Source organism: Elephas maximus, chromosome 2, assembly GCF_024166365.1.
Source record: "Elephas maximus indicus isolate mEleMax1 chromosome 2, mEleMax1 primary haplotype, whole genome shotgun sequence".
NCBI classification, from domain to species: Eukaryota; Metazoa; Chordata; class Mammalia; order Proboscidea; family Elephantidae; genus Elephas; species Elephas maximus.
Window position 1 is genome coordinate 212,939,257 of NC_064820.1, and position 20,611 is coordinate 212,959,867.

At 40.7% G+C, this 20,611-nt stretch overlaps 1 protein-coding gene across 3 annotated transcripts in view; it reads right to left on the minus strand.

The window, feature by feature from the left end:
* The window catches only part of ALDH3A2 (aldehyde dehydrogenase 3 family member A2), a 58,896-nt gene that overhangs the window by 16,794 nt on the left and 21,491 nt on the right, over nucleotides 1-20,611 (minus strand). The window lies entirely within an intron of this gene.

Consider the following 20,611-nt stretch of genomic DNA (forward strand, 5'->3'; position numbering starts at 1 on the left):
GAATCTTCCAGAAAACTACTGAAACTAATAGAAGAGTTTGGCAGAGTCTCAGGTTATAAGATAAGCATACAAAAATCACTTGGATTCCTCTACATCAACAAAAAGAACATCAAAGAGGAAATAACCAAATCAATACCATTCACAGTAGCCCCCAAGAAGATAAAATAAAACTAGGAATAAATCTTACCAAAGATGTAAAAGACCTATACAAAGAAAACTACAAAGTACTACTGCAAGAAACTAAAAAAGACCTACTTAAGTGGAAAAACATACCTTGCTCATGGATAGAAAGACTTAACATAGTAAAAATGTATATTCTACCAAAAGCCATCTATACATACAATGGACTTCCGATCCAAATTCCAATGACATTTTTTAATGTGATGGAGAAACAAATCACCAACTTCATATGGAAGGGAAAGAAGCCTCGGATAAGTAAAGCATTACTGAAAAAGAAGAAGAAAGTGGGAGGCCTCACTCTACGTGATTTTAGAATCTATTATACAGCCACAGTAGTCAAAACAGCCTGGTAACTGGTACAACAACAGGCACATAGACCAATGGAACAGAATTGAGAACTCAGATATAAATCCATCCACATATGAGCAGCTGATATTTGACAAAGGCCCAGTGTCAGTTAATTGGGGAAAAGATAGTCTTTTTAACAAATGATGCTGGCCTAACTGGATATCCATTTACAAAAAAATGAAACAGGACCCATACCTCACACCATGCACAAAAACTAACTCCAAGTGGATCAAAGACCTAAACATAAAGACTAAAACGATAAAGATCATGGAAGAAAAAATAGGGACAACGTTAGGAGCCCTAATACAAGGCATAAACAGAATACAAAACATTACCAAAAATGATGAAGAGAAACCAGATAACTGGGAGCTCCTAAAAATCAAATACCTGTGCTCATCTAAAGACTTCACCAAAAGACTAAAAAGACCACCTACAGCTTGGGAAAGAATTTTCAGCTATGACATCTCTGACCAGCGCCTGATCTCTAAAATCTATATGATTCTGTTAAAACTCAACCACAAAAAGACAAACAACCCAATCAAGAAGTGGGCAAAGGATATGAGCAAGCACTTCACTAAAGAAGATATTCAGGCAGCTAACAGATACATGAGAAAATGCTCTCGATCAATAGCCATTAGAGAAATGCAAATTAAAACTACGATAAGATTCCATCTCACTCCAAGAAAAAAAAATAAGGCTGGCATTAATCCAAAAAACACAAAATATTAAATGTTGGAGGAGCTGCGGAGAGACTGGAACTCTTATACACTGCTGGTGGGAATGTAAAATGGTACAACCACTTTGGAAATCTATCTGGCGTTTTCTTAAAAAGTTAGAAATAGAACTACCATACAACCCAGAAATCCCACTCCTCGGGATATACCCTAGAGAAATAAGAGCCTTCACACAAACAGATATATGCACACCCATGCTTATTGCAGCTCTGTTTACAATAGCAAAAAGCTGGAAGCCACCAAGGTGTCCATCAACGGATGAATGGTTAAATAAATTGTGGTATATTCACACGATGGAATACTACACATCGATAAAGAACAGTGACGAATCTGTGAAACATTTCATAACATGGAGGAACCTGGAAGGCATTATGCTGAGTGAAATTAGTCAGAGGCAAAAGGACAAATATTGTATAAGACCACTATTATAAGATCTTGAGAAATAGTATAAACTGAGAAGAACACATACTTTGTGGTTACGAGACGGGGAGGGAGGGAGGGTGGGAGAGGGTTATTTACTGATTGGTTAGTAGATAAGAACTACTTTAGGTGAAGGGAAGGGCAATACTCAATACACTGAAGGTCAGCTCAACTGGACTGGACCAAAAGCAAAGAAGTTTCTGGGATAAACTGAATGCTTCAAAGGTCAGCGGAGCAAGGGTGCGGGTTTGGGGACTATGGCTTAAGGGGACTTTCTAAGTCAATTGGCAAAATCATACTATTATGAAAACATTCTGCATCCCACTTTGAAGTGTGGCATCTGGGGTCTTAAATGCTAACAAGCAGCCATCTAAGATGCATCAATTGGTCTCAACCCACCTGGATCAAAGGAGAATGAAGAACACCATGGTCACATGATAACTATGAGCCCAAGAGACAGAAAGGGCCACATGAACCAGAGACTTACATCATCCTGAGACCAGAAGAACTAGATGGTGCCCGGCCACAACCGATGACTGCCCTGACAGGGAACACAACAGAGAACCCCTGATGGAACAGGAGAATAGTGGGATGCAGACCCCAAATTCTCATAAAAAGACCAGACTTAATGGTCTGACTGAGACTAGAGGAATCCTGGCCGTCATGGTCCCCAAACCTTCTGTTGACCCAGGACAGGAACCATTCCCGAAGACAACTCATCAGACATGGAAGGGACTGGACAATGGGTTGGAGAGAGATGCTGATGAAGAGTGAGCTACTTGTATCAGGTGGACACTTGAGACTGTGTTGGCATCTCTTGTCTGGAGGGGAGATGGGAGGGTAGAGAGGGTTAGAAACTGGCAAAATTGTCATGAGAGACTGGAAGGGCTGACTCATTAGAGGGAGAGTAAGTGGGAGTATGGAGTAAGGTGTATATAAGCTTATATGTGACAGTCTGACTTGATTTGTAAACGTTCACTTAAAGCTCAATAAAATTAAAAAAAAAAATAAGCTGAAGGAAGAGTAAGTTTCAAGAACGTGCCCATTCACAGATAAATGGGTAAGCAAAATTATCCATACAATGGAATATTAACCATAAAGAGAAATGAAGTTCTGATACATACTACGATATGGATGAACGTAAAACCCACATATCCAACCACATTACTTGGCATATAATAAGCATATACTAAATTCTAGCTATAAAGCTAACTATAACTATAATAATTAACACTGTGGTACTACTCATCCAGGAGGGAAAAAACCCAGGAAGATCAATGAAACCAAACAGAAAACTCAAAGAATGATCCAAGTTGGGTCCTTATTGAGTATAGTTTATAATAGTTGGAGCCCTGGTGACACAGTGGTTAAGAGCTCAGCTGCTAACCAAAAGGTTGGCAGTTCAAGTCCACCAGCTGCTCCTTGGAAACCCTATGGGTTACATGAGTCAGGATTCACTTGACAGGAATATATATATATACATATATTTGGAAACCCTGGTGAGGTAGTGGTTAGGTGCTACAGCTGCTAATCAAAAGGTTGGCAGTTTGAATCCACCAGGTGCTCCATGGAAACTCTATGGAGCAGTTCTACTCCGCCCTATAGGGTTGCTATGAGTTGCAATTGACTAGATGGCAATGGGTTTGGGGTTTTTTTTGGTTCATAGTTTATGATAAAGCTAATACTTCAAATCAACTTTAAAAAGAATAATTAGAAGGCGGGGCCAAGATGGCAGACTAGGTGGACGCTACCGCAGATCCCTCTTGCAACAAAGACTCGGAAAAACAGGGGAATCGATCACATACATAACAATCTACGAACTCTGAACAACAAGCACAGACTTAGAGACGGAAAACGAACAAATACGGGCAGACAGCAAACGTTTTCAGAACTAGAAGCCAGCGTACCAGGCAGGTGACCTTCGGAGACCGATCTGGGGCAGAGCCCAGGGGGGCAGACGGCACAGACGGGGGGCCCAGCCCTTCCCACCCGAAACCATCCCGGAGGAAGTCTAGCTGGTTGGCGTGGGCGGCGTAGTGGCGCAGCCGGAGGGAGAAGCACCCAGGAGGCAGTGACTGATCTTGGAGGGGGAGAGCAGCGTCCCAGCCGGGGAGCCGTCCCGCCGGGAGTTTGGAGGGAAGCGGGCAGGGTGCGAGCGGGGGGGAGGGTCAGCTATATTTCCCTAAAGCGACCCCGGGGCGGGGCCCGCACGTTCGTGCGGGAGGACGCCCACCAAGTCCGCGCGTGTGGCGCGGCGCACCGGAGGGAGAAGTCCCTGGGAGGAAGTGACTGGTCTCGGAGCGGGGAAAGCAGCGTCCCAGCCGGGGAGATGTCCCGATGTGATTTGGGCGCGCGCGCGGACGGGGCGTGAGCGCGGGGTCCAATTATATTCTCCTGAATAGACCCTGGGGGCGGGCCCACCCATTCGTGCAGGAGACGCCCACCCAGTTCGCGCAAGCGAGTGGTGCCGCGCACCGGAGGGAGAAGTCCCCAGGAGGAAATGACTGGTCTCGGAGTGGGGAAAGCAGCGTCCCAGCCGGGGAACTGTCCCGCCCGGATTTTGGTGGACGGGGGTGGAGCGTGAATGCGGTGATCAGCACTATATTCTGTGGTGCTACACTCCTAGCTCTCTGATCCCTCCCCCACCCTCCCCAGGCGGCTCCATTAACATCCGAATACCCGGAGCCAGAGGAAGAATTCAGATAGGAATCTGACTGCATTTTTTTTTAGCTGATTACCTGGAAGATCTAGTTTCCCAGTGATGGCTCGGAGACAGCAGTCCATATCAAACCACATAAAGAAACAGACCATGACAGCTTCTCCAACCTCCCAAACAAAAGAATCAAAATCTTTCCCAAATGAAGATACAATCCTGGAATTATCAGATACAGAATATAAAAAACTAATTTACAGAATGCTTAAAGATATCACAAATGAAATTAGGATAAATGCAGAAAAAGCCAAGGAACACACTGATAAAACTGTTGAAGAACTCAAAAAGATTATTCAAGAACATAGTGGAAAAATTAATAAGTTGCAAGAATCCATAGAGAGACAGCATGTAGAAATCCAAAAGATTAACAATAAAATTACAGAATTTGACAACGCAATGGAAAGTCAGAGGAGCAGACTCGAGCAATTAGAATGTAGACTAGGACTTCTGGAGGACCAGGGAATCAACACCAACATAGCTGAAAAAAAAACAGATAAAAGAATTAAAAAAAATGAAGAAACCCTAAGAATCATATGGGACTCTATCAAGAAGGATAACTTGCGAGTGATTGGAGTCCCAGAACAGGGAGGGGGGACAGAAAACACAGAGAAAATAGTTGAAGAACTCCTGACACAAAACTTCCCTGACATCATGAAAGACGAAAGGATATCTATCCAAGATGCTCATCGAACCCCATTTAAGATTGATCCAAAAAGAAAAACACCAAGACATATTATCATCAAACTTGCCAAAACCAAAGACAAGCAGAAAATTTTAAAAGCAGCCAGGAAGAAAAGAAAGGTTTCCTTCAAGGGAGAATCAATAAGAATAAGTTCAGACTACTCAGCAGAAACCATGCAGGCAAGAAGGGAATGGGACGACGTATACAGAGCACTGAACGAGAAAAACTGCCAACCAAGGATCATATATCCAGCAAAACTCTCTCTGAAATATGAAGGAGAAATTAAGATATTTACAGATAAACACAAGTTTAGAGAACTTGCAAAAACTAAACCAAGACTGCAAGAAATGCTAAAGGAGATTGTTTGGCCTGATGACCAATAATATCAGGTACCAGCACAATACAAGGTCACAAAACAGAACGTCCTGATATCAACGCAACTCAAATAGGGAAAGCACAAAAACAAACAAATTAAGACTAATTCTAAAAAATAAATAAATAAACAAAATAATACACATAACAGGAAATCATGGAAATCAATAGATAAACAATCACAATAATCAAAAAGAGGGACTAAATATAGGAGGCATTAAACTGCCAGATGGAGAGTGATACAAGGCGATATAGAAGGTTACAAGTTAGGTTTTTACTTAGAAAAATAGCGGTAAATAATAAGGTAACCACAAAAAGGAATATCAATTCGATAACTCAAGAAAAAAGCCAAGAAAAACGTAACGACTCAACAAACACAAAGTTAAAAATTATGAAAATGAGGAGCTCACAAGCTACTAAGAAAAACGTCTCAGCACAAAAAAGCATGTGGAAAAATGAAATGGCCAACAAAACACATGAAAAGGCATTAAAATGACAGCACTAAAAACTTATTTATCTATAATTACGCTGAATGTAAATGGACTAAATGCACCAATAAAGAGACAGAGAGTCACGGACTGGATAAAGAAACACGATCCATCTATATGCTGCCTACAAGAGACACACCTTAGACTTAGAGACACAAACAAACTAAAACTCAAAGGATGGAAAAAATATATCAAGCAAACAATAAGCAAAAAAGAAGAGGAGTAGCAATATTAATTTCTGACAAAATAGACTTTAGACTTAAATCCGCCACAAAGGATAAAGAAGGACACTATATAATGATAAAAGGGACAATTGATCAGGAAGACATAACCATATTAAATATTTACGCACCTAATGACAGGGCTGCAAGATACATAAATCAAATTTTAACAGAATTGAAAAGTGAGATAGACACCTCCACATTTATAGTAGGAGACTTCAACACACCACTTTCGGAGAAGGACAGGACATCCAGTAAGAAGCTCAATAGAGACACGGAAGACCTACTTACAACAATCAACCAACTTGACCTCATTGACTTATACAGAACTCTCCACCCAACTGCTTCAAAATATACTTTTTTTTCTAGTGCACATGGAACATTCTCTAGAATAGACCACATATTAGGTCATAAAACAAATCTTTGTAGAATCCAAAACATCGAAATATTACAAAGCATCTTCTCAGACCACAAGGCAATGAAGCTAGAAATCAATAACAGAAAAAACTAGGGAAAAGAAATCAAATACTTGGAAAGTGAACAATACCCTCCTGAAAAAAGACTGGGTTATAGAAGACATCAAGGAGGGAATGAGGAAATTCTTAGAAAGCAACGAAAATGAAAATAATTCCTATCAAAACCTCTGGGACACAGCAAAAGCAGTGCTCAGAGGCCAATTTATATCGATAAATGCACACATACAAAAAGAAGAAAGAGCCAAAATCAGAGAACTGTCCCGACAACTTGAACAAATAGAAAGTGAGCAACAAAAGAACCCATCAGACACCAGAAGAAAACAAATAATAAAAATTAGAGCTGAACTAAATGAATTAGAGAACAGAAAAACAATTGAAAGAATTAACAAAGCCAAAAGCTGGTTCTTTGAAAAAATTAACAAAATTGATAAACCATTGGCTAGACTGATTAAAGAAATACAGGAAAGGAAACAAATAACCCGAATAAGAAACGAGAAGGACCACATCACAACAGAACCAAATGAAATTAAAAGAATCATTTCAGATTACTACGAAAAATTGTACTCTAACAATTTTGAAAACCTAGAAGAAATGGATAAATTCTTGGAACAATACTACCTACCTAAACTAACACATTCAGAAGTAGAACAACTAAATAGACCCATAACAGAAAAAGAGATTGAAACAGTAATCAAAAAACTTCCAACAAAAAAAAGTCCTGGCCCAGACGGCTTCACTGCAGAGTTCTACCAAACCTTCAGAGAAGACTTAACACCATTACTACTGAAGGTATTTCAAAGCATAGAAAAAGACGGAATACTACCCAACTCATTCTATGAAGCCACCATCTCCCTGATACCAAAACCAGGTAAAGACATTACAAAAAAAGAAAATTTTAGACCTATATCCCTCATGAACATAGATGCAAAAATCCTCAACAAAATTCTAGCCAATAGAATCCAACAACACATCAAAAAAATAATTCACCATGATCAAGTGGGATTTATACCAGGTATGCAAGGCTGGTTTAATATCAGAAAAACCATTAATGTAATCCATCACATAAATAAAACAAAAGATAAAAACCACATGATCTTATCAATAGATGCAGAAAAGGCATTTGACAAAGTTCAACACCCATTTATGATAAAAACTCTTACCAAAATAGGAATTGAAGGAAAATTCCTCAACATAATAAAGGGCATCTATACAAAGCCAACAGCCAATATCACTCTAAATGGAGAGAACCTGAAAGCATTTCCCTTGAGAACGGGAACCAGACGAGGATGTCCTTTATCACCACTCTTATTCAACATCGTACTTGAAGTCCTAGCCAGGGCAATTAGGCTAGACAAAGAAATAAAGCGTATCCAGATTGGTAAGGAGGAAGTAAAGCTATCACTATTTGCAGATGACATGATCATATACATGGAAAACCCTAAGGAATCCTCCAGAAAACTACTGAAACTAATAGAAGAGTTTGGAAGAGTCTCAGGTTATAAAATAAACGTACAAAAATCACTTGGATTCCTCTACATCAACAAAAAGAACACCGAAGAGGAAATAACCAAATCAATACCATTCACAGTAGCCCCCAAGAAGATAAAATACTTAGGAATAAATCTTACCAAGGATGTAAAAGACCTGTACAAAGAAAACTATAGAACTCTGCTACAAGAAATTCAAAAGGACATACTGAAGTGGAAAAATATACCCTGCTCATGGATAGGAAGACTTAACATAGTAAAAATGTCTATTCTATCAAAAGCCATCTATACGTATAACGCACTTCCAATCCAAATACCAATGTCATACTTTAAGGGAATAGAGAAACAAATCACTAATTTCATATGGAAGGGAAAGAACCCCCGGATAAGCAAAACATTACTGAAAAAGAAGAAGAAAGTGGGAGGCCTCACTCTACCTGATTTCAGAACCTATTATACAGCTACAGTAGTCAAAACAGCCTGGTACTGGTACAACAACAGGCACATAGACCAATGGAACAGAATTGAGAACTCAGATATAAATCCATCCACGTATGAGCAGCTGATATTTGACAAAGGACCAGTGTCAGTCAATTGGGGAAATTGATAGTCTTTTTAACAAATGGTGCTGGCATAACTGGATATCCATTTGCAAAAGAATGAAACAGGACCCATACCTCACACCATGCACATAAACTAACTCCAAGTGGATCAAAGACCTAAACATAAAGACTAAAACGATAAAGATCATGGAAGAAAAAATAGGGACAACGTTAGGAGCCCTAATACAAGGCATAAACAGAATACAAAACATTACCAAAAATGATGAAGAGAAACCAGATAACTGGGAGCTCCTAAAAATCAAATACCTGTGCTCATCTAAAGACTTCACCAAAAGACTAAAAAGACCACCTACAGCTTGGGAAAGAATTTTCAGCTATGACATCTCTGACCAGCGCCTGATCTCTAAAATCTATATGATTCTGTTAAAACTCAACCACAAAAAGACAAACAACCCAATCAAGAAGTGGGCAAAGGATATGAGCAAGCACTTCACTAAAGAAGATATTCAGGCAGCTAACAGATACATGAGAAAATGCTCTCGATCAATAGCCATTAGAGAAATGCAAATTAAAACTACGATAAGATTCCATCTCACTCCAAGAAAAAAAAATAAGGCTGGCATTAATCCAAAAAACACAAAATATTAAATGTTGGAGGAGCTGCGGAGAGACTGGAACTCTTATACACTGCTGGTGGGAATGTAAAATGGTACAACCACTTTGGAAATCTATCTGGCGTTTTCTTAAAAAGTTAGAAATAGAACTACCATACAACCCAGAAATCCCACTCCTCGGGATATACCCTAGAGAAATAAGAGCCTTCACACAAACAGATATATGCACACCCATGCTTATTGCAGCTCTGTTTACAATAGCAAAAAGCTGGAAGCCACCAAGGTGTCCATCAACGGATGAATGGTTAAATAAATTGTGGTATATTCACACGATGGAATACTACACATCGATAAAGAACAGTGACGAATCTGTGAAACATTTCATAACATGGAGGAACCTGGAAGGCATTATGCTGAGTGAAATTAGTCAGAGGCAAAAGGACAAATATTGTATAAGACCACTATTATAAGATCTTGAGAAATAGTATAAACTGAGAAGAACACATACTTTGTGGTTACGAGACGGGGAGGGAGGGAGGGTGGGAGAGGGTTATTTACTGATTGGTTAGTAGATAAGAACTACTTTAGGTGAAGGGAAGGGCAATACTCAATACACTGAAGGTCAGCTCAACTGGACTGGACCAAAAGCAAAGAAGTTTCTGGGATAAACTGAATGCTTCAAAGGTCAGCGGAGCAAGGGTGCGGGTTTGGGGACTATGGCTTAAGGGGACTTTCTAAGTCAATTGGCAAAATCATACTATTATGAAAACATTCTGCATCCCACTTTGAAGTGTGGCATCTGGGGTCTTAAATGCTAACAAGCAGCCATCTAAGATGCATCAATTGGTCTCAACCCACCTGGATCAAAGGAGAATGAAGAACACCATGGTCACATGATAACTATGAGCCCAAGAGACAGAAAGGGCCACATGAACCAGAGACTTACATCATCCTGAGACCAGAAGAACTAGATGGTGCCCGGCCACAACCGATGACTGCCCTGACAGGGAACACAACAGAGAACCCCTGATGGAACAGGAGAATAGTGGGATGCAGACCCCAAATTCTCATAAAAAGACCAGACTTAATGGTCTGACTGAGACTAGAGGAATCCTGGCCGTCATGGTCCCCAAACCTTCTGTTGACCCAGGACAGGAACCATTCCCGAAGACAACTCATCAGACATGGAAGGGACTGGACAATGGGTTGGAGAGAGATGCTGATGAAGAGTGAGCTACTTGTATCAGGTGGACACTTGAGACTGTGTTGGCATCTCTTGTCTGGAGGGGAGATGGGAGGGTAGAGAGGGTTAGAAACTGGCAAAATTGTCATGAGAGACTGGAAGGGCTGACTCATTAGAGGGAGAGTAAGTGGGAGTATGGAGTAAGGTGTATATAAGCTTATATGTGACAGTCTGACTTGATTTGTAAACGTTCACTTAAAGCTCAATAAAATTAAAAAAAAAAATAAGCTGAAGGAAGAGTAAGTTTCAAGAACGTGCCCATTCACAGATAAATGGGTAAGCAAAATTATCCATACAATGGAATATTAACCATAAAGAGAAATGAAGTTCTGATACATACTACGATATGGATGAACGTAAAACCCACATATCCAACCACATTACTTGGCATATAATAAGCATATACTAAATTCTAGCTATAAAGCTAACTATAACTATAATAATTAACACTGTGGTACTACTCATCCAGGAGGGAAAAAACCCAGGAAGATCAATGAAACCAAACAGAAAACTCAAAGAATGATCCAAGTTGGGTCCTTATTGAGTATAGTTTATAATAGTTGGAGCCCTGGTGACACAGTGGTTAAGAGCTCAGCTGCTAACCAAAAGGTTGGCAGTTCAAGTCCACCAGCTGCTCCTTGGAAACCCTATGGGTTACATGAGTCAGGATTCACTTGACAGGAATATATATATATACATATATTTGGAAACCCTGGTGAGGTAGTGGTTAGGTGCTACAGCTGCTAATCAAAAGGTTGGCAGTTTGAATCCACCAGGTGCTCCATGGAAACTCTATGGAGCAGTTCTACTCCGCCCTATAGGGTTGCTATGAGTTGCAATTGACTAGATGGCAATGGGTTTGGGGTTTTTTTTGGTTCATAGTTTATGATAAAGCTAATACTTCAAATCAACTTTAAAAAGAATAATTAGAAGGCGGGGCCAAGATGGCAGACTAGGTGGACGCTACCGCAGATCCCTCTTGCAACAAAGACTCGGAAAAACAGGGGAATCGATCACATACATAACAATCTACGAACTCTGAACAACAAGCACAGACTTAGAGACGGAAAACGAACAAATACGGGCAGACAGCAAACGTTTTCAGAACTAGAAGCCAGCGTACCAGGCAGGTGACCTTCGGAGACCGATCTGGGGCAGAGCCCAGGGGGGCAGACGGCACAGACGGGGGGCCCAGCCCTTCCCACCCGAAACCATCCCGGAGGAAGTCTAGCTGGTTGGCGTGGGCGGCGTAGTGGCGCAGCCGGAGGGAGAAGCACCCAGGAGGCAGTGACTGATCTTGGAGGGGGAGAGCAGCGTCCCAGCCGGGGAGCCGTCCCGCCGGGAGTTTGGAGGGAAGCGGGCAGGGTGCGAGCGGGGGGGAGGGTCAGCTATATTTCCCTAAAGCGACCCCGGGGCGGGGCCCGCACGTTCGTGCGGGAGGACGCCCACCAAGTCCGCGCGTGTGGCGCGGCGCACCGGAGGGAGAAGTCCCTGGGAGGAAGTGACTGGTCTCGGAGCGGGGAAAGCAGCGTCCCAGCCGGGGAGATGTCCCGATGTGATTTGGGCGCGCGCGCGGACGGGGCGTGAGCGCGGGGTCCAATTATATTCTCCTGAATAGACCCTGGGGGCGGGCCCACCCATTCGTGCAGGAGACGCCCACCCAGTTCGCGCAAGCGAGTGGTGCCGCGCACCGGAGGGAGAAGTCCCCAGGAGGAAATGACTGGTCTCGGAGTGGGGAAAGCAGCGTCCCAGCCGGGGAACTGTCCCGCCCGGATTTTGGTGGACGGGGGTGGAGCGTGAATGCGGTGATCAGCACTATATTCTGTGGTGCTACACTCCTAGCTCTCTGATCCCTCCCCCACCCTCCCCAGGCGGCTCCATTAACATCCGAATACCCGGAGCCAGAGGAAGAATTCAGATAGGAATCTGACTGCATTTTTTTTTAGCTGATTACCTGGAAGATCTAGTTTCCCAGTGATGGCTCGGAGACAGCAGTCCATATCAAACCACATAAAGAAACAGACCATGACAGCTTCTCCAACCTCCCAAACAAAAGAATCAAAATCTTTCCCAAATGAAGATACAATCCTGGAATTATCAGATACAGAATATAAAAAACTAATTTACAGAATGCTTAAAGATATCACAAATGAAATTAGGATAAATGCAGAAAAAGCCAAGGAACACACTGATAAAACTGTTGAAGAACTCAAAAAGATTATTCAAGAACATAGTGGAAAAATTAATAAGTTGCAAGAATCCATAGAGAGACAGCATGTAGAAATCCAAAAGATTAACAATAAAATTACAGAATTTGACAACGCAATGGAAAGTCAGAGGAGCAGACTCGAGCAATTAGAATGTAGACTAGGACTTCTGGAGGACCAGGGAATCAACACCAACATAGCTGAAAAAAAAACAGATAAAAGAATTAAAAAAAATGAAGAAACCCTAAGAATCATATGGGACTCTATCAAGAAGGATAACTTGCGAGTGATTGGAGTCCCAGAACAGGGAGGGGGGACAGAAAACACAGAGAAAATAGTTGAAGAACTCCTGACACAAAACTTCCCTGACATCATGAAAGACGAAAGGATATCTATCCAAGATGCTCATCGAACCCCATTTAAGATTGATCCAAAAAGAAAAACACCAAGACATATTATCATCAAACTTGCCAAAACCAAAGACAAGCAGAAAATTTTAAAAGCAGCCAGGAAGAAAAGAAAGGTTTCCTTCAAGGGAGAATCAATAAGAATAAGTTCAGACTACTCAGCAGAAACCATGCAGGCAAGAAGGGAATGGGACGACGTATACAGAGCACTGAACGAGAAAAACTGCCAACCAAGGATCATATATCCAGCAAAACTCTCTCTGAAATATGAAGGAGAAATTAAGATATTTACAGATAAACACAAGTTTAGAGAACTTGCAAAAACTAAACCAAGACTGCAAGAAATGCTAAAGGAGATTGTTTGGCCTGATGACCAATAATATCAGGTACCAGCACAATACAAGGTCACAAAACAGAACGTCCTGATATCAACGCAACTCAAATAGGGAAAGCACAAAAACAAACAAATTAAGACTAATTCTAAAAAATAAATAAATAAACAAAATAATACACATAACAGGAAATCATGGAAATCAATAGATAAACAATCACAATAATCAAAAAGAGGGACTAAATATAGGAGGCATTAAACTGCCAGATGGAGAGTGATACAAGGCGATATAGAAGGTTACAAGTTAGGTTTTTACTTAGAAAAATAGCGGTAAATAATAAGGTAACCACAAAAAGGAATATCAATTCGATAACTCAAGAAAAAAGCCAAGAAAAACGTAACGACTCAACAAACACAAAGTTAAAAATTATGAAAATGAGGAGCTCACAAGCTACTAAGAAAAACGTCTCAGCACAAAAAAGCATGTGGAAAAATGAAATGGCCAACAAAACACATGAAAAGGCATTAAAATGACAGCACTAAAAACTTATTTATCTATAATTACGCTGAATGTAAATGGACTAAATGCACCAATAAAGAGACAGAGAGTCACGGACTGGATAAAGAAACACGATCCATCTATATGCTGCCTACAAGAGACACACCTTAGACTTAGAGACACAAACAAACTAAAACTCAAAGGATGGAAAAAATATATCAAGCAAACAATAAGCAAAAAAGAAGAGGAGTAGCAATATTAATTTCTGACAAAATAGACTTTAGACTTAAATCCGCCACAAAGGATAAAGAAGGACACTATATAATGATAAAAGGGACAATTGATCAGGAAGACATAACCATATTAAATATTTACGCACCTAATGACAGGGCTGCAAGATACATAAATCAAATTTTAACAGAATTGAAAAGTGAGATAGACACCTCCACATTTATAGTAGGAGACTTCAACACACCACTTTCGGAGAAGGACAGGACATCCAGTAAGAAGCTCAATAGAGACACGGAAGACCTACTTACAACAATCAACCAACTTGACCTCATTGACTTATACAGAACTCTCCACCCAACTGCTTCAAAATATACTTTTTTTTCTAGTGCACATGGAACATTCTCTAGAATAGACCACATATTAGGTCATAAAACAAATCTTTGTAGAATCCAAAACATCGAAATATTACAAAGCATCTTCTCAGACCACAAGGCAATGAAGCTAGAAATCAATAACAGAAAAAACTAGGGAAAAGAAATCAAATACTTGGAAAGTGAACAATACCCTCCTGAAAAAAGACTGGGTTATAGAAGACATCAAGGAGGGAATGAGGAAATTCTTAGAAAGCAACGAAAATGAAAATAATTCCTATCAAAACCTCTGGGACACAGCAAAAGCAGTGCTCAGAGGCCAATTTATATCGATAAATGCACACATACAAAAAGAAGAAAGAGCCAAAATCAGAGAACTGTCCCGACAACTTGAACAAATAGAAAGTGAGCAACAAAAGAACCCATCAGACACCAGAAGAAAACAAATAATAAAAATTAGAGCTGAACTAAATGAATTAGAGAACAGAAAAACAATTGAAAGAATTAACAAAGCCAAAAGCTGGTTCTTTGAAAAAATTAACAAAATTGATAAACCATTGGCTAGACTGATTAAAGAAATACAGGAAAGGAAACAAATAACCCGAATAAGAAACGAGAAGGACCACATCACAACAGAACCAAATGAAATTAAAAGAATCATTTCAGATTACTACGAAAAATTGTACTCTAACAATTTTGAAAACCTAGAAGAAATGGATAAATTCTTGGAACAATACTACCTACCTAAACTAACACATTCAGAAGTAGAACAACTAAATAGACCCATAACAGAAAAAGAGATTGAAACAGTAATCAAAAAACTTCCAACAAAAAAAAGTCCTGGCCCAGACGGCTTCACTGCAGAGTTCTACCAAACCTTCAGAGAAGACTTAACACCATTACTACTGAAGGTATTTCAAAGCATAGAAAAAGACGGAATACTACCCAACTCATTCTATGAAGCCACCATCTCCCTGATACCAAAACCAGGTAAAGACATTACAAAAAAAGAAAATTTTAGACCTATATCCCTCATGAACATAGATGCAAAAATCCTCAACAAAATTCTAGCCAATAGAATCCAACAACACATCAAAAAAATAATTCACCATGATCAAGTGGGATTTATACCAGGTATGCAAGGCTGGTTTAATATCAGAAAAACCATTAATGTAATCCATCACATAAATAAAACAAAAGATAAAAACCACATGATCTTATCAATAGATGCAGAAAAGGCATTTGACAAAGTTCAACACCCATTTATGATAAAAACTCTTACCAAAATAGGAATTGAAGGAAAATTCCTCAACATAATAAAGGGCATCTATACAAAGCCAACAGCCAATATCACTCTAAATGGAGAGAACCTGAAAGCATTTCCCTTGAGAACGGGAACCAGACGAGGATGTCCTTTATCACCACTCTTATTCAACATCGTACTTGAAGTCCTAGCCAGGGCAATTAGGCTAGACAAAGAAATAAAGCGTATCCAGATTGGTAAGGAGGAAGTAAAGCTATCACTATTTGCAGATGACATGATCATATACATGGAAAACCCTAAGGAATCCTCCAGAAAACTACTGAAACTAATAGAAGAGTTTGGAAGAGTCTCAGGTTATAAAATAAACGTACAAAAATCACTTGGATTCCTCTACATCAACAAAAAGAACACCGAAGAGGAAATAACCAAATCAATACCATTCACAGTAGCCCCCAAGAAGATAAAATACTTAGGAATAAATCTTACCAAGGATGTAAAAGACCTGTACAAAGAAAACTATAGAACTCTGCTACAAGAAATTCAAAAGGACATACTGAAGTGGAAAAATATACCCTGCTCATGGATAGGAAGACTTAACATAGTAAAAATGTCTATTCTATCAAAAGCCATCTATACGTATAACGCACTTCCAATCCAAATACCAATGTCATACTTTAAGGGAATAGAGAAACAAATCACTAATTTCATATGGAAGGGAAAGAACCCCCGGATAAGCAAAACATTACTGAAAAAGAAGAAGAAAGTGGGAGGCCTCACTCTACCTGATTTCAGAACCTATTATACAGCTACAGTAGTCAAAACAGCCTGGTACTGGTACAACAACAGGCACATAGACCAATGGAACAGAATTGAGAACTCAGATATAAATCCATCCACGTATGAGCAGCTGATATTTGACAAAGGACCAGTGTCAGTCAATTGGGGAAATTGATAGTCTTTTTAACAAATGGTGCTGGCATAACTGGATATCCATTTGCAAAAGAATGAAACAGGACCCATACCTCACACCATGCACATAAACTAACTCCAAGTGGATCAAAGACCTAAACATAAAGACTAAAACGATAAAGATCATGGAAGAAAAAATAGGATCAACCCTAGGAGCCCTAATACAGGGCATAAACAGAATACAAAACATTACCAAAAATGATGAAGAGAAACCAGATAACTGGGAGCTCCTAAAAATCAAACACCTGTGCTCATCTAAAGACTTCACCAAAAGAGTAAAAAGACCACCTACAGATTGGGAAAGAATATTCAGCTATGACATCTCAGACCAGCATCTGATCTCTAAAATCTACATGATTCTGTCAAAACTCAACCACAAAAAGACAAACAACCCAATCAAGAAGTGGGCAAAGGATATGAACACACATTTCACTAAAGAAGATATTCAGGCAGCCAACAGATACATGAGAAAATGCTCCCGATCATTAGCCATTAGAGAAATGCAAATTAAAACTACCATGAGATTCCATCTCACACCGGCAAGGCTGGCATTAATCCAAAAAACACAAAATAATAAATGTTGGAGAGGCTGCGGAGAGATTGGAACACTCATACACTGCTGGTGGGATTGTAAAATGGTACAACCACTTTGGAAATCTATCTGGCGTTATCTTAAACACTTAGAAATAGAACTACCATACAAACCAGAAATCCTACTCCTCGGAATATACCCTAGAGATACAAGAGCCTTCACACAAACAGATATATGCACACCCATGTTTATTGCAGCTCTGTTTACAATAGCAAAAAGCTGGAAGCAACCAAGATGTCCATCAACAGATGAATGGGTAAATAAATTGTGGTATCTTCACAGAATGGAATAGTACGCATCGATAAAGAACAGTGACGAATCTCTGAAACATTTCATAACATGGAGGAATCTGGAAGGCATTAATGCTGAGCGAAATGAGTCAGTTGCAAAAGGACAAATATTGTATAAGACCACTATTATAAAAAAAAAAAAATTGTATAAGATCTTGAGAAATAGAAAAAACGGAGAAGAACACATACTTTTGTGGTTACAAAGGGGGGAGGGAGGGAGGGAGGGAGGGAGGGAGGGAGGGAGGGAGGGAGGGAGGGAGAGGGCTTTTTATTGATCAATCTGTAGATAAGAACTGCTTTGGGTGAAGGGAAAGACAACACTCAATACAAGGAAGGTCAGCCTAATCGGACTGGACTAAAAGCAAAGAGGTTTCCGGGATAAAATGAAAGCTTCAAAGGTCAGCGGAGCAGGGGCTGGGGTCTGGGGAACTTGGTTTGAGGGGACTTCTAAGTCAATGGGCAAAATAATTCTATTATGAAAACATTCGGCATCCCACTTTGAATTGTGGCGCCTGGGGTCCTAAATGCCAACAAGTGGCCATCTAAGATACATCAATTGGTCTCAACCCACCTGGAGCAAAGGCAAAGGAAAAACACCAAGGTCACACGACAACTAAGAACCCAAGAGACAGAAAGGGCCACATGATCCAGAGACCTACATTAACCTGAGACCAGAAGAACTAATTGGTGCCCAGCCACAATCGATGTCTGCCCTGTCAGGGAGCACAACAGACAACTCCTGAAGGAGCAGGAGACCAATGGGATACAGACCCCAAATTCTCATGAACAGACCATACCTAATGGTATGATTGCGACTACAGGAATCCCAGAGACAATGCTCCCCAGAACTTCTGATGGCACAGGACAGGAACCATCCCCGAAGACAATCATCAGGCACGAAAAGGACTGGTCAGTGGCGGGGAGAGAGATGCTGATGAAGAGTGAGCTAATTAAATCAGGTGGACACTTGAGAGTGTGTTGGCAACTCTTGACTGGAGGGGGGATGGGAAGATAGAGAGAGAGGGAAGATGGCAAAATTGGCACGAAACGAGAGACTGTAAGGGCTGACTCAATAGGGGGAGAGCAAGTGGGAGAAGGGAGTAAGATGTATGTAAACCTACATGTGACAGACTGATTGGAATTGTAAATGTTCACTTGAAGCTTAATAAAAATTAATTTTTAAAAAAAAAGAATAATTATTCAAAAAAAATGGTGGCAGCATGACTGTTTACTCTTTGGGAAAAAAAACTCCACGGTTAAATGTAAAAAAAAAAAAAAAAACCATTAGAGAATTTAACAAAAATAGAGATGACTTTTCTAAGCCTAACTACCTAGTCTAGTAAGATAAGGTCTGAAAACAAGTCACCAGATTTGCAATTAGGAAGCCTCTGGTAACCTCACACAGGGCGATCAGAGTCACCACAATGGTACAATGGAAGCTAGAATCCTGTGGGCTTGCTGAGCAACTAGAGACAACAGAGTCTAATCTACTCCTGTAAAAATGTGGGCAGTGAAACTAGTTACTCCAGCCAAAATCCCAGGAGCCATCCTCTCTTCGCCCAACCACATACACACACACACACACACACACACACTCTCTCTCCTTCAGCAAATTCTGCTGCTTAACCTCAAAAACATCCACTCTCTTCCACTGTCTCCTCTGCCACCACCCTAGTCCACATGGTCATGTCTAGATGAACCCCACAATACCCACTTACTAGGTCTCTCCCCACCTGTCCCTCACAACATGCCAGGCACTGGGTGGGGCTGGCAACAGGCTTGCATCAAGGGAAGTAGGCCAAGGGAGAGACTCCCTTAATCCAGGCACAGGTGACTTGATCCCTGAGAGTGTAAGGCCGTTCCATTCACTTGGTGTAATTTATTTATACAATGACAAAGGAAGGTGTAGCGTAATGCTATTCAGCTATATGCATCCCCTCCCTAACAGAATCAGCTTTGCTCTTCCCCAAAGCATGCTGGGGATGAATTTGGGATGGACTTGGGCTAAGGTACAAGGCCGGGAGGGGCACGACTGGGCCAGCAGCCAAGGCCAAAGAATGCCTCAGCAACAAGAAGGAAAACATCTGGGCCTAGACGTGAAGTCCCGGGGAACACTGACTGCCCAAGGACATGGGAGAAAACAATGAACCTTGGTCCCAACTAGAATGGTATACAAGCTTGAGTCCCTTGCTAGGTGGTTGTGGAAAATGCTCCAGCCAGCTACCACTGGAGAGCAGCTGCTCACCCATGTCAGTAAGTTTCCCTGAACGTATGAATTTGGAAAGGGCTACGTGTCAGTTCTTCGGATTATCTGCCAGGACACACAGTGAAGGTCTTTCCTTGCTGGGGCTGTCCCCCGACAAAGGGAATAAAGCTTGAGCTTTTACGCCTTCTGCTTTCATCACTTGCTTTTGGTTATGAGAATTTTTACCCGTGTTATTTTGCAATAGCTCTATTAGATAAGAGAAAACTACCACTCAAATGAAAACTAAGAAGTTCAAACAGGGTGTCATCACGGTTCATCATCTCAGTAAAAAGTAAGCAGTCTAGTCCTGGGGAGGTGGGGGAGGGAGCCGCAGGACCTGGTTGTGTCCACAGAGCATCACTGAGTGTGAACTTCTTTCTGCCCATCCTCTCTAGGACACAGGGCGTCTGGCTCTATTCAGACTGCAAGACAATTCAAGGAGAGGCTGCCCCTGGAAGAGGGCTGGGCTAAGAGCTGATTACTACTTAACGTTACCTTGGTTGCTGTCTATGCCAAGGCACTCTGAATTTTTTATTCGCTACCTTTTTTAGAAAAAGAGGGAGAGTGATCTTATTAATTTAAGACCTGTTTGTTGGCCAAAAAAAAAAACCCAAAATCTAGGACAATAAATAAGTAAACAAATGAAATGAACAAAATAATTACA